The sequence below is a fragment of the Mustela nigripes genome, chromosome 2 (assembly GCF_022355385.1).
Source record: "Mustela nigripes isolate SB6536 chromosome 2, MUSNIG.SB6536, whole genome shotgun sequence".
NCBI classification, from domain to species: Eukaryota; Metazoa; Chordata; class Mammalia; order Carnivora; family Mustelidae; genus Mustela; species Mustela nigripes.
Genome location: NC_081558.1, coordinates 87,664,796 through 87,680,655, shown reverse-complemented (window position 1 = coordinate 87,680,655; position 15,860 = coordinate 87,664,796). Strand labels below are relative to the sequence as shown.

The 15,860-nt window shown below is 42.7% G+C and overlaps 1 protein-coding gene across 1 annotated transcript in view; it reads right to left on the bottom strand.

Annotated features, from left to right (window-relative positions):
* COL6A6 (collagen type VI alpha 6 chain) overlaps positions 1–3,417 on the bottom strand; it is a 138,892-nt gene extending 135,475 nt beyond the window's left edge. The window contains exon 1 of the mRNA XM_059390909.1: positions 3,311–3,417. The gene's annotated coding sequence lies outside the window, so the exon portion shown is untranslated. The remainder of the gene's footprint in view (positions 1–3,310) is intronic.
* Positions 3,418–15,860: the final 12,443 nt, after the last annotated feature.

The window sequence follows — 15,860 nt, the reverse complement described above, 5'->3', positions numbered from 1 at the left end:
CAGATTCCCCTGCCAGGGCCTTGGGGTCACCCCAAGAAAAAACAATTTTGGAAGGAGGGTGAGGAATCAAGGCAGGGAGTGAGACCAAGTCTCTAACTATTCTTTCTCCCTTAAAAATACTGGCCTTCCACTCCTTGCTATTTTGTAAATGATCCTCTATGACTTTGTAACTCTCAGCTCACTTGAAGACCTTCAGGTTGACTTGGGGTCTTTATTTTAAAATTCTGAAAACCTCAGAGCTTCTGCTGAAAGCAGCAAAGTGGTTCTGTTATCCCAGAATCATTATCCAAAGAAACGAAAACACCACGTGTGCCTCTCCCAGTGTTCTACATGCAGGAAGGATTTGACTGCTCTAGAAAAAGTTTCCTGAAGTTGTAAAGCATAAGATATGAAGAGATACATAGTGAAGTCAGAACAGACATACCTCGCAAACACCTCTTCTACGACACTGGTATGCCCAAGTGCTAGGTCTTTCCTTAAGTGATCTCTGCAAACTGGAAGGCTTCCAGGGGAAAAGGGAGATTGCAGTGTTTGGCGAGTTAGCCATTTCTGTTAATCATGTGTTATACTCCATGGAAACAAGTTATTTCAGGGAGTTCAAAACATGGAATAAAATTGGGTTCGACATTAACTGAATTATCGGGAACACTTCTATTTGCCCTGAACCGGAAGTGTTAACCATCACCATCACCGCCACCTTCATTTAGGGAGGACTCACATCTGGCGTTTCCTGCAGATCTCCTTTTCTCCTTACACTTGCCTGTGAGATAAGTAGGAATCACCGCTCTGCATGACAGGTGCAAGAAACCTCAGGAAGGTGAAATGATTGTCCCAGCTAGTCTGAAACTTGAACCTAGACCTGTTTCAGAACAAAGCTAAAGACATCCTACTTTCCAAAAAAAAAAAAAAAAAAAAAAAAAGAGAGAGAGAGAGAGACAACAACAAAAAAGTCAGCAAGGAAGAGAAAAAAAAAAGATACTGGCCAACATTTGATCACTCTGGAAAAGTTCTATATTCATGAAGCTCATTAAAGGGGGAGTACAGAAAATCGAATCTTCATACTTATTTCCTGGGACTGTGGAAGTGACAATTCTTTGGTCATAAAAACATCCTCATTAGTCTGGACTACTTTTATTTATTTACAGATGGTTTAGGTGGCAATCACATTGTTTTTAAGAAATTCCAGCGATGGGGATATTTACTGACAGGGAAGATTTTTTCAAGTCATGTTTAAGACTGTTATATGGGCAAGATGATGCGGTGTTCTGTGTACATATAGACAAGTAAATAACACCAACTTTTCTTCATGATTCTTGTAATGTGACCTTCATTTGGTGACTTAATTAGCAGCTCTTAACACTGTCTATGCAAATAAATAAACCTTTTCTTTATAAACATTCCAATGACTCAAACTTTTCTGCAATTCAAACTATACGGAGGGAATAGGAATAGGAAAATGGAAAATTGCAAGTATATAATATTAACAATGGTCTTTTCAAAGAATTGTTTCACAAGAAGATTTAGTAAAACAAGAAAGCTTTTTGTTGTTGTTTTTTTAAAGAAAGCTGAATAGTTCTTCAGTGGGTGTTTCACATAAAGTCTTTAATGTAAATCACAAAGTTTGATTTCACAGGGCACAGGGTCTAAAAACACACGGACTCCTGAGGAGCAGAAAAGCTTTCTTTTCAGGTTTTTCTGGGCACTTCTAATATTTTGGGAAAAAATGAGGGAGGAGGAAGGAAATTGACAACTTTTATTGGAAAAAAACCCTTTAAGGCCAAGTGTTTTAAAATGCTTCATTTAGACTCTTCAGGATTTTTATGTAGGTCATCTCATCAATGGGGACACTAAACAGTAAGTTTACATTGTAACTTCAAAATGGCATGCTTGAACATTTCCTATTAAAAAAGAAATGTGACTGCTGATTCTATAACTATAGGCATTCTTGACGTAAGACTTCTAATATTCTCATATCTTGAGTCTTCACGACTTCCACCAACATCTCAGATATCCCTAAACAGCATCACCACCCCTCACTCCTATCAAAACTTTTCCTCCCACAGACAAAGATCACCTTTAAAAATCTCCAGAGGGGCACCTGGGTGGCTCAGTTGGTTGGGCCACTGGTCATGATCCTAGGGTCCTGGGATTCAGTCCTGCATCGGGCTCCTTGTTCTGCTGGGAGCCTGCTTCTCCCTCTCCCTCTGCCTCTTCCCCTGCTTGTGCTATTTCTCCCTCTGTCAAATAAATAAAATCTTTAAAAAAATAGTAAAAAAAAAAAATCTCCATAGGTAGACATCTAAAAATAGAAATGAGAAGTCTTTTATCAAGAAAGAAAATGGGGGGGGGAGCGCCCAGGTGACTCAGTTGTTAAGTATCTGCCTTTAGCTCAGATCATGATTGCAGGGTCCTGGGATTGAGTCCCAGATGGAGTCCCAGATCGGGCTCCCTACTCAGCAGGATGCCTGCTTCTCCATCTCCCACTCCTCCTGCTTGTGTTCCCTCTCTTGTTGTGTCTCTCTCTAATAAATAAGTAAAATCTTAAAAAGAGAAAGAGAGAAAGAAAGAAAGAAAGAAAGAAAGAAAGAAAGAAAGAAAGAAAGAAAGAAAGAAAAAGAAAATGGGAGAAATCACTTTCTTGTTCCAGTGTTTTTCCCCCCTCCGGTCTGCCTCCTCCCCTCATCAAAACTATTCACACTTTTGATACTGAGCCTGGTAGCTGGGGTTGCACTCATTTCAAGGTGTTACTGGGTATTAATAAATGGGTGCATTTTTTTTTCCTGCTTTCCCCCCTCTCCTCAGAGGATAATAAAACCCCAACCAAATTCATTTATCTTGAATAAATTTGGGTGAGGTCAAGAAGCTAAGGTACAGACTGGGTCTGTACAGACATGGGAATGACTTTTCCTGACCTGGGCTGGTTACCCTCATTCATCCTTTCCATAGTCCTAGGTGTCTGCCACAAGCCGGGCCCTGCCCTTGGTTTTGGGACAGTGTTGGGTGAGGCAACTTTCAGCCTTCGAGGTACATGAGTGTGCAGTGGGGAACAGGGAGCCCGGAGCAGAGAGGGACAGTAGAGTGTGCTGTATGTTGACAAGAGAAGCATGCAAAAGACTAAAAGACGGGGTGAGAAGGGCTAACAGCCCAGAGGAGGTGAAAAACGGAAGGAGGCGATTTTGAGTTTCTGAAATTCACTTCTTTCCCTCACTGCAGCCTTCTTGAAGTGCCCCCCACCCCCGCACCCCCGCCTCCATCTGGCCCGTACCTCCCATGCAATTACGGACCACTTGCAAACGGCTTCAGGACTTACCTCGGGGAAACTTCCACGCGGCTCTCAGCCGTCCGCGTGCCAAGCCCTGCGTGGGTTTCCTCCCGGCGAGCCCTGAGCGCACCGCCCGGAGCGCAGCGCCGAGTGCCGCCGACCGCGGGGGCGCGGTGGGGAGGAACCTCGGATGGGAACCCGGGAAGTAGCCGGAGGCGGCACGAGCTGCCTCCCGCCTCCCAGTATCCGGCAGGCTGGCGGCAGCTCCCACGCCCCTCCTTGCGCTATATAAACGCCTTTCCCCGCCCCCGCCCGACCCTTTCCCGCCCCGGCGGCCCCGGGCCCAGCGCACGTCCCTAGGGAGGGAGGCGGGTGTCGGAAGCGGGAGTTGGGGGTTAAGGGGGCTGTAACTGCCCCGCACACGTCTCCCCTGCAGGGAACCTCGACCCTCTCAGCTCTAAACCCTGGAAAAATACTGAAGGCGGGGAAACTGGGGCTTTCACCGTGCACGCCTTCTAAGCACCCAGAGGACCCGCAGGGCGGGGGATCCAAAGGGCACGAAAGATGACAGCTCTGCTCCTACTGTTGGAACTGTCGTTGGGCGACTTTGTCTCTGTCCTGGGGTCTTCGTGAAGAAAGCAGGGGCTACCAAGGGAACCCTAGAGTCTTTGGGTGGTGGGAATTTCCTCTTGCCTGGGAATGGAGACCAGAGACTGTGCGCCCCACGTTTGAGGTCAAGCGCCCGTCGGAGGCCCCAATCAGAATTTAGGGTTTCGAGAATATCCTTGATTCTTTTTGTCTACTGGTCTAGTTGCTTAGCTGTCCATTCATTTATCCACTCATTCATTTCTCAAGTATTTGAGCGCTTAGTTTGTGCTGCTGTCAGGTGTTTGGGATACAAAACCAACTCTGGTTTTTAGCTGCCCGTCTCAGTGGGGGCCAGGCTCCGCAAACGGGAATGCGGTTGGGGTCAACGCTGCCCAGGGAACACAGAAGCAGGGATCCTAACGCAACCAAGGCCAAAAGAAGCTTCTTTGAGGAAATTAAATCCAGACTATGTGAAGAGTGAGCGAGGTATAAAAGCAGGGAAAGAGGGTCAAAGCCGTGGATCAGCGGCTGCAGTGGTTCGGAGGAGAGAGGGAGCATTGGACCTCTTCAGTGGAACCAAGGGTGTTTTTTTTTTGTTGTTGTTGTTGTTTTTTAATTTGCAGTTTACTGTCACCCTCAGTAAGAAAATTTTAAAATTTAAAGAAAGGTGATCTTGTAGGTGGTCGAAACTGTACGTTGAATGCAGGCAGACGAGCTCTGGAGTATGCTTTTACCGCATGGATTGCCAACTTGGTAAACGACAAGTTCAAAACAGAGTTTGTTCCTGAGGAATGGGGATTCTCTGGAATCTGAGGCATAACTCAAGTCTCAGTGGGACCTTCACCAAGTGAAACTTTGGCCAGGTCATGAACCTCGATTTCTTCGCAAGTGGAATGTGAACCCTAAGACTTTCTCATGTGCCTCCTTCAGTGCCCTGGGTCATGAGACTTCATGTTCCAGTTCAAAGCAGTGCCAGGACAGGTGACTCTGAAATGGTGACTCCTCCATGGGTCCTTTGGCTTTGGTGCAAAGGAAGCTGGGAGAACACTGGAACAACAACAGAAATAGCAAAGCAAAGGTTGGAACATCTCAGATTATGATTGCTTTTACCTAAAATTATTAGAAGTAAGTAATTCAAGTTTTCATATCCTCATATATTGTTATTATTTTTAATAATGCACTTTAAAACACAAGTATACGTTTCTTATCCCAGGTCATTGTTGAAAGAGACAGAAGTGATACCTGATGGGAGGTTATTTAGCCAACTGTTAGCCCACCAAAGCTCCTTTCAAAAGTGTACCACCCCTCCAAAATTCCAATTCTGTTAGCCCCATAGTGAACAATAGTCTGATAGAAGGGCTTCTGGGAGTCACATGCCTGTGACCCTTGGCTTAGCCAGGACCAATGATCATGTCAGTTCAATGGGAAACTTGCTAGCACTGCCTTAAGAACAAGCTAAGTACCTCTGACATCTTGTTTTGGTCCCTCTCAAATCATTCTATCTTGTGTTATGGCTCTTTTGATATCCAAACTAACTTTCAAGACCGGAACAAACTTTGACCAGCACTCAAAGAATTAGGCTTCCTTTCACCTACACTACAGCAGAAAGGCAGAGAAAGAAGAAAGGTTCTTGGATCTTATAAATGCATGTGTTTGCATAGAGTGACCCTCATTTTTCCGATTAGGCAATCCTTGATTTCCAGAGAAATGATAAGTAGCCAGTGCTCTTTGCTATATTTCTGGAGCTTGTTTAGGGACATCTGTAAGTTAAGTGGAAGTGTGGGTGCAGTATGCACTTAAATGGGTTTTTGGAGCCCATGACAACTTCATCAAAACCAGACATTAATTACATCAGAAGATGCAGCAGCCATTAACTGAAGCCATGCCTGTGAACTGGTTAGCCATGACAGTGTTATAGTTCAACTTTTGGGAGGAAGTCAGCTTGGGAAGATCCACGTTGACTTTTGAAATGTCTCCAGGGCCCAGCTTGGTTAGATCTTCAATGTTCAGACCCTCAAACTTCTGAAGTTGCCTTCTATTTGATCTTCCAAAGTCCAATCTTCTCTTTCACCTAACTCCACTCCTGCCAATTTATCCTTCATTCTTTTGGCAGGAGGATCTTTCTAAACCACAAATCTCATCAATCACTCCACTGACCTAATGCTATTAATGGCTCTTCACTGTTTGTAGAGCAGAGTACAAACTCAAGGCACTTTATCTCTCTCCCCATTCTTCCTTCTTGCCCATCTTGTCCTATCATCCAGCCACACTTCCACCACTCATTGTGAGCTCCACTGTTCTAGTAATGACTCACATTGATTGAGCTCATGCTGCTTTCCTTTCTCTTGCCATTGTCAAGACTGTTTCTTTTGTATTTTGTACTCACTTATTCAGCAAAATATATATTGAATACTTATTATCAACCAGGCACTGTGAAGGATTAGAATTGTTTCTATGATAATACCCTGTATTTTTTTGGTCATAAGTTAGAATAATATACTTAATCCAGGGATCCTACTTGGTTTACTAGGATCTGTTTATAAAACGTGTTTTAAGGACCTTCTTTATGATAGATACTATATTAGATATCAGAATAGATCAGCCACAGTATCTGCTCTTAAGACTTCAGAGCCTAGCGTTGGAGTTGGAAAAATCATCTGATTATTAATGTGTTAGTGGTCTGTACCCATTGGGCACTATGGGAGAAACCCTGGAAAGAAGGTGATACTTGTGATAAGCATCAGACCTGGGTTGAGTGGGGAAGGTTGAGGGTGCTGTGGATAGCAAGGCAGAGGGAGCAGTATATATGAAAGCATGGAAGTCAGTGGTGGCCGGACAATGAGGGGACATACTGTAGGTGGGGACAGGTGGTGGATTCGATGTGAATGAGCGAGTAGGTGAGTAGGAGGAGTCCAGAAAACCTTCCGGGCTTCTGACTTGCCACTCTGCAGGGGTAACACCATATACTGAAATAGTGAACAGAGGAGGAGGTTTGAGGAGGAAGGTGAAAGAAAAGCATTCTGTTTTGACTCTTTTGAGTTGGAGATGCCTGGGAGCTGTTCAAGTACTGATGCTTACTGGTCAGATTGAGTACATATAGGTCTGGGGCCTGGGACTGAGGCCTCAGCTGGAGATGTGGATTTGGGTTCAGCATAAAATTGATAACTGAAGCCATAGACAGGTGTGAGATGGTATAAGGAGAGTTCATTTATTCATCATTCACTGAGGAAATATTCACCGAGCACCTGCCACTTGGGAGGTACTGTGCTAGACCTTGGGGATACCTCAGGAAACAAACAAACAAACAAACAAACAAAAAACAAGCAAGGTTTCTTCTTTATTTGTTAAAGAATGAGAGAGAAGGAGAGAGAACGAGCTGGGATGAGGGCCAGAGGGAGAAGGAAAGAAGACTGGGAGCATCTTACTGGATAGCAGGAGAGGATTACAGTTTTCATGCAGTGAGAAGGCAGCTTTGAGCAAAGTCCTGAATGAAGATGAGAAGTCCGGGGAGACAGCAGAAGGGACAGTCAATGCAGAGACCCTGAGGCAGGGACATGGCTGGTGCATTTGAGCAAAAGGAAGAGGCTGGTATTGCTGAAACAGGGTGAGTAAAGGGAGAAGTAAAATGACGCCAAATGAGAGAGGTAATGGGAAGGGTTCGATTTGTGGGGATCAGGGGAGAGTTTTGGCAGAAGAATGATATGATATGATTCCTGTTTAAAAAGATAATAGACTATAAGGGATTAAAGCAGAGTCCTGGGAAACAGCTGACATTGAAGGGATAGGCAGGAAAAAAGATAGTTCAGGGCAGTGGGAATGTTGCTAAAGGGTCAAATCCAAGTGATCTTAAGGATGCTAAGAACTCAAGACTCCAGGACAGGATGACAGGTTGAGCAAAAATGGCCAGTGAGGCAAGGGGGGGACTAGAGAGGAACCTTCTTTCAAAGCCAGGGGAGGGTAGCTATGTAGGAAGCAATTCATGCATGGTGCCAAGGGTTACAGAGAGGTTGGGAAAAAGAGGGCTTGGAGTGCATCTTTTGGATTTGGCACTGCAGAGAGTCCTAGTGGCTGTTGCTGTAGCAATGTGAGGGAGGGGAGGGATGGTAGTCAGAACTTGGAGCCCATAGAGTGAATGGGAGATGAATGTGTTGCAGGAGAGTTGACTCTTCCAAGAAACATGACAGAGAAAGAAAATTTAGCATTGTAACTTCACCAATGACTGGTATTTTTAATTTATTTTTTATTTTTTAAAGATTTATTTATTTGTTAGAGAATGAGAGAGAAGGAGAGAGAACAAGCTGGGATGAGGGCCAGAGGGAGAAGGAGACTCCCTGCTGAGCAGGGGCCTGGATGTGGGGTTCGATCCCAGGACTTTGGGATCATAAGCTGAGCCAAAGACAGATGCTTAACTGACTGAGCCACGCAGACACCCCCAAGGACTGGTACTGAGAGGATGTTCATCTTATTGATGATAGCATAGTTTTTCTTTTTTGTAGAAAAGTGGAGAACATCTGTGCTCATCAGTGGGCCAGGAATAGGAAAAGGGGTATGCAGAAGATGTCCACATTATAGGAGTTCAGAGTCTGCACTTTACAAGGTTTTCCATCTTTTTTATAATTCAAAAAAAGATCTAAGAATAAGAATACATTTAATAGTGTGGAGATTCCTCAAGAAATTAAAAATAGAACTTCCCTGGGTATTTACCCCAAAGATACAAATGTAGTGAAAAGAAGGGCCATCTGTACCCCAAGGTTTATAGCAGCAATGGCCATGGTCGCCAAACTGTGGAAAGAACCAAGATGCCCTTCAATGGACGAATGGATAAGGAAGATGTGGTCCATATACACTATGGAGTATTATGCCTCCATCAGAAAGGATGAATACCCAACTTTTGTAGCAACATGGATGGGACTGGAAGAGATTATGCTGAGTGAAATAAGTCAAGCAGAGAGAGTCAATTATCATATGGTTTCACTTATTTGTGGAGCATAACAAATAGCATGGAGGACATGGGGAGTTAGAGAGGAGAAGGGAGTTGGGGGAAATTGGAAGGGGAGGTGAACCATGAGAGACTATGGACTCTGAAAAACAATCTGAGGGGTTTGAAGTGGCGGAGGGGGTGGGAGGTTGGGGGAGGGTTATAGAGGGCATGGATTGCATGGAGCGCTGGGTGTGGTACAAAGATAATGAATACTGTTATGCTGAAAATAAATAAAAAATAAATTAAAAAAATAATACATTTAATAGGCTTAGTCAACAGACAGGAAATAAGAAGAACTCTAGGACAATCTCTAATTGTATCCTGGGGATTTTAATGTAGTACAGTAAAGCCACAGGTAGGGTAGGTGAATTTGGGTGCATCACCACTGTCTATTGGGTCCTAATTCCCACTCTATCCTCCTCAGACTTAAGTGGCCTCGAATTTCTTCATGGTTGGTAGAGAGATACCAGTTAGGAAATGACCATCTTGCGGTCACTGGAATATTACCAGGTACATAGTGAGTCACAAACAGTATAAACTTCATTATCTTTGCTTTTTGCCCTCTGAGGCCATATAGAATGTCCAGAAACATCGGTTATCATTAAGCTGATACTAGAGCAACCCTAAATGTTATGCAATTGATTTTCAGATGTCCCTTACCATATTGTAGGAGGTGTTTAATGGTATAATTACTTACTTAATGAGTGTGATGAACTAGCCAGAAAGAGATTTTTTTTAAGCTTTGAGATTTTGAATTAGTTGTGAAGTCAGAGCAGAACAAGACTGCCTCCTCCCCCATTCAGTCCAATAAATAACAAGAAGCTGAAGGCATAGAGCCAGATTCTCTCATTGTTTGATTTACTTCTCTGGTACAATTCTATGAGAGGTCAATTCACTTTTATAGCCCATTAGGGTATAATTAGGATTCAGTAGACATTTTCTAAATCTTCTTCTTAAGACTAAATGGTACATACTCCATTTTTAAAGGGGAAAAGAAAAAAAAGTTAAAATCAAAATGGAACGAAATTTCTCTTACCTTCTGTAAGAATATTCTCTAGGTCCTAGAATCAAACTAAACCATAATCCTCCAAGCATGGCAAGGGAGGGACCGCTAGTCTTTGTGAATCCGGTCATGACCCCAAGATTTATCTTGTTTATGGAAGCTTTCCCTCATGGATGTTGCTACCATTGTAAAGTACCTCACCTTAACCATTTGGCCCAGCAGGAGGTTCACAAACTCTCCCTTAACTTCTGGATCACAATCAGGAAAGTCTAAAACAGCCCTATATAGGACTCTTTAAAGACTCAGGAGAATAGCAAAGGAATAATAACAATGACAACAACAACTAGCCAACCCCATGAGGTGGGTAGGTGTCTTACAGAAGAGGAAGTGGGCACAGAAAGTCAAGGAGGCCATCCAAACTTACTTGCTCAACTACCAACTATTGAAGCCAAGATTGAAACCTAGGAAATGAACCAGGAAATGAAAACAGGGGTAGCAGACAAACAAACAAGCGACCTGCTCTACAAGGTATGGGTGGTAGCTTGTCTTTCTAAAGATGGTTACAGCAATCAATCTCTCTCATATTTTTGTCTCTGCAATTTGAGTAAACACCATTTCACTGTCTTTTCTACGTTAGGTGTGGAGATCGTCTTAGTTTTCCCTCTCAGTCCCTCTCAAAAGGCCACCTCTGAAACAAGGATTCATGTACAAGTAGTTTATTTTGGAGGTGATTCTGGAAAACAATGCTAAGGGAGTGAGACAGGAAAAGGAAGACTGTCAATAAAGCAACTAAGCAAGTGACCACTGTGGACAACTTCAGTTTAGTCCTCCTGGGGAATGTTGGGAAATAGTACGGAATATGCCTCAGTCTTTAGTCCACCAAATTTCTATGTGTTATTGGCTAAGAGATGCTCCCCAGAAAGGTCAACTCTCTGGCACAGGGAAAGCAGCCATTAGCATATAGGATTGAGTGTGGAGGGGTGGGACAGGAGATGACATCTGCTGGAGAGACCTTTTGAGTCTGTGTGCCTGGGTCCCTGTGTAAGCTCCCAGCAACAGCAGGAAAATGAAAACATGATCAAGGCTTACGTTACTGAACTCAAACAGAATAAAAAATCATCTTGCAGCGTGACCCCACCCTGGCCCCTGTCACTTTTCTCTCTGAGTCTTTCTGAAATATTCTCCCCACTTGGCTCCCATCTGCCCCTGCCAGTCCTTGTACTCATGATGGAGGAGGGCGAACACCTATCTGCCCACAGGAATGTTACTGGAGAAGCACTGACGTCTGGAACATCAACGTGGAAGAAGTGCTGTGCACTCATCAAGGAGACCATGACGTGTGCTTTGTGCCATGTGGGGCTTGTTGGGGTTATTAACTCCAGCTAAGTTTAATTGAAAACTATTGAAAAAGCACACATTAAAAGCTAGTTACAAATGTGATTTGCCTTTAACAAGAATTGTTCGTCTTGGTTATATGTAAAATAATTCAATGTTGATGGAGTTCCTAACCCTGATGACCAAATCTTTCCAAATTGTAAATCACATAAAAGCTTTGAGAAAGGCTTGAACTCATAATCTGAGTGCCTTTATATATGTATGTATATATATATATATATATATATATATATATATACACACACACACGTACATATATGTATATATATATACACACAGAAGTATACATATATATATGTATACATACCATATACATAGTATATAGATAGATATATCTATATTCCCTTTTTACAAAGAAGTACATTTATTTATCAGAATGCATTTTCCAAAGTTTTTCAATTTTGAAATAAAAATGCCAAACATTTTCTTTTATTCAAATTTTATGACAGGACTCTGAGGTCCTCCGAGTGTGTGAGGAAATCCCTTAGTGGGATACATGATACCCCTTGAGGCAAGTTTGCTTATTTGAGGTTCTTTATTGCTTTCCAATTACTTAGGAATTTAAGCTAAGTCATACTGTGTCTTATACATGGACCACAAATACAGAACTTTCCAAGGCTACAGCTCTGGATTATTCATAATGAGATCTTTTCAGACAAAGATTGAATAGCTAGCAAGGGTAATCTCTCCGCCTGCCAGCATGTCTTTCAACCGTTATTTAAGGACACCGAGGACAGCGGTTGCAATATGTCATGTAGGCAGAATAGCTGACTTTACGGGAAAGCTTTGTTCCCCTGCTCTCCATTCACACGGAGCTTATGGTTATTTCAGAGACACGTAAAGGGGCCTGTTGAATCTTGAGGGAAGCACATAGTAGGTGTATAGTAAAAGAGTTCAGATACGTTTTACTAAAATTTTAATCTTTGAGTTCTCATGGAGGTAGGGGTAGATACCCTACTCTGGAGAAGCCCTCCTCTGACCTTCAGCCCAGTCAGAAGAGATGGCCTTATTCAAACTGCCTGAACTAAGGCCCCATGTTAGGCATCTGGAGAAGCAGCCAATCACTGGATTTTTGTTTTTTGTTTTTTTTCAAAGATTTTATTTATTTATTTGACAGAGAGAGAAATCACAAGTAGGCGGAGAGTCAGGCAGAGAGAGAGAGAGAAGCAGGCTCCCGCTGAGCAAAGAGCCCGATGCGGGGCTCGATCCCAGGACACTGAGATCATGACATGAGCCGAAGGCAGCGGCTTAATCCACTGAGCCACCCAGGTGCCCCAGCCAATCACTGTTGTAAAAAATAAGTCAGTCAGTCAGATTTTCAGCAGAGCATCACTTATCCACTTAGGAACAATAAACTATAGCATTTTGGTGTACATTTTTAGCATAAAGTGCATATACATATATATATATATATATGTGTGTGTGTGTGTGTGTGTGTGTATCTCAACTATGTTTCTAGTAGCTTTTACTAGTCTAATAATAGGCTAGAATACGACCAAGAAATATAAATAATTAAAAACTTGCGTGAACTTTGTTTTGGAGCAAGAACAACTGACATTTACTGCAACTGGTAATTTTTTTGTAAGGAAGATTATTGAATAAATACATATAAACATCTCAGTTTTCTGTATTTATTTCAGGGAAGCCCTTATAAGAAATAATTTACATTTTCCTCTGAAGTCTCACAAAACCAACCCCCTCTTGTATATTCTTTCTATTCCAAGGTCTTGCATGTTAGAGTTTGTTGTTATAAAACATTGGATAGGATATTCTTCTTCCACCCTTTTCCCCAAAAGTTCTGAAGAAGTTCAGATTTATTGTGATTAGTCACCCATCCTCTGGGACCCTGGTGCCGAGTTATACATCTTCACGCATGCCCATGTACACACACACTCCCTGTAGAAATTTATATATGCACTCCTCCCATTTGCAGAGGCTGTGGTTTCTGGGAACACACTCCAAATTCCTCTGTACAGTCATTGCAGGAGTGGTGGGAAAAATAATTATGGCCATGTATGTAATAAAAATTTGCCTGAAGAAATGGAGCACTGTAAATGCATCCAAGGGGCAAAGATTTATTTCCTATGACATAAGCTTGGGGCTTATCTGGTCAGCATTTTGCTGAGAGGAGGGCCTCAGAGTACTCTCTCTTCTTAATTAGAACTTCCAGAACTTGCTTGCGTTAAGTCCCCTCCTGGACATATGCTTTATGCCTCTCACCTCTGTAGCTCATCCCTTCCAGTTACAATTCAGGAGATGAGGAAGAAATGATACAGGTACATTTTCCTGCTGACACTGTGGGCTCACATGGATTCTAAGCTGGGACTAATTTTCTATTCCTGGGAAAGAATTCTAAGACATGTCTTTTTATTTATCCGTACTAAGATTCAGAGCATTTTCTGTTGCTGTTGTTGCTAAGGGAACACTATGCAAAAGTTGAAAAACCCACGGTTTCCATTCTAGCTTTTTTGAGGAGTGGGTCGTTGAATACGGCAGAATAGTCATTAGCAATCAGAAGTATATGTCACAGCATTATTCCCATCTTTCCGGGAGAGCAGCTTTTTCTGTGTTTGTGCTTGGCCTCATAGGCGGTGAATTAAAACAAAACAAAACAAACCATCCCCAAGAAACAAACAACAACAACAACAACAAAACCAACTTCAAGATGCTCTAGTCCAAGCTCTTCCTTTCTCACATGAACTAATGGAGGCGCAGGGAGGGCCAGTCAGGGGGTACAGCAGTTGGTGGCAGAGCCAAGCCTCAGACTACTGTTCCCCTCCTCTCTTCTCTGTGACCTGCTGGTTCTTATACTTCATGACCTGCTATGCTTCAAAATATACAACCCAAACCAGGTTTCCTTTCCTGGTTTGTCTCCCTCTACACTCACTTGATTCCTTGTTGGGACATCACTTAATTGTCCATAAGTCAAGTTAGAGCCCAGAAAAGTGTAGATTTTACTATTTAGTTTAAAAATAATATGTCATTCTAGGCTTGCTTTTCACACATTTTGTCCAGAAATATGCTCTCCAAAGAGAACAATGACATTCTTCTAACAGAAATAACCAGTTCTCTTATTTTGTGGCTGTCCAAAGAAGAATATGGTTTGATGTTTTTGCTAGGTGAGTGTGTCAGACAGCTGATTTTTTCCTCAAAGATCTATGTTCCACCTCCCACAGTGTGAAGTTCTTACTGGGAAGCTGAGAACCACAATTTGCAGGCTCCTTTGCATCTGTATGTGGGCATATGGCTATTTTGGCTAATAGAAATGCAAGTGAAAACAATGTTTTCCCCCCAAAGAGAGTAACAGGCAAATTTTCCTTCACTTACTTTTTCACTTAATCTTTCCTTGTAAAACAACTGAATCCATAAGAGGAGGGGTGGAGTCAGAAGAGGGAAGAAGTAAATATCCTTGAAATCTCAAAATTCCCATGCGGAAACCTCCTTGCTAACCGTAACAGCGGTACTAGATCATTAACCAGAAATAAATGCCTGAAGTATTATGCTCTACCAAGTTATCTTTTGTTGTGCAACAAGCCACTCCAGAACTTAGAGGCTTAAAATGACAACAGTCATTTCTTTTGTTCACAAAACTAGTTGGAGCTCTGAGGAGGATAGTCTCCTGCTGCACATGGTGTCAGCTAGGGCAGGGCCATGGGGGGGCTGGAGGACCAATGTTCAAGGTGCATTACTCACATGACTTGTAAGTAATGGACGTGGGCTGAAGTTCAGCTGAGGCTGAGGGCTGGTGGCCCCAGTTCCTCTTCGTTCTGGCCTTTCCACTGGCTGTTCGCCATCCTCGTGATATAGTGTCTAGATCCTAACAGCAAATGTCTCAGGAGACAGATAGCAGAAACTGAGTTTTTTGAAGTTTGGGCCCAGAAACTGACACAATATCCCTTATGCCATAATTTATTGATCAAAGAGTCATACAAACTAGAGTCAAGCTCATGAGACATAGATCCCAATTTCTAATGGGAAGAATGTCAAAGAATTTGGGGGCCATGTCTTAAAATCATCACTTAAGCCACTATGACTTTGAGGTTTATATATTAAGGCAGCTAATGTTACAGTTAGAACCACTACAAGTGAGAGAGGAGGAAAGTACTAGCTCCTTAACAGTCTTACATATTTTAAATATAGGTCATCAACCAACCAACAACAAAACTTGTAGAGGAGGGCCGTTAACTTTTGTGAATTACAGAATGAAGAAATCTTTAGGGGGCTTCTGCAAAGTCCTGCTGGGTTCAGCTTTCCAATGTACTTGCAGATCTCCTGTATGTCAGCAAAACCTACTCAAAACACTAGGAGAAAAAGGACAAAGGACACGAATAGATGGTTCACGGAAGGGGAAATAAACAGCCAATGATATAGAAGAAAGCTCTCATGGTCATTTATTGGGTTCTCTGCCCAAGGCCCACTTCCCCATCCTAAGAGCCCTTGGATTTCCCTTAAGAAGTTTTCACTTTCCCTCTAGCTATGATTCAGTGGGGTTGTAATGAGAGACTGCCCATTCCCAGGCTGAGGGCAGGCCTGTGGTCCAGGGTCAAATGGAACTTGAAAGTTAAGAGAGGAATAAAGAGACCAAAGCTGTTGGGGTTCCATTTTGTTCTTGCATTGGTGCCCTGAGCAGC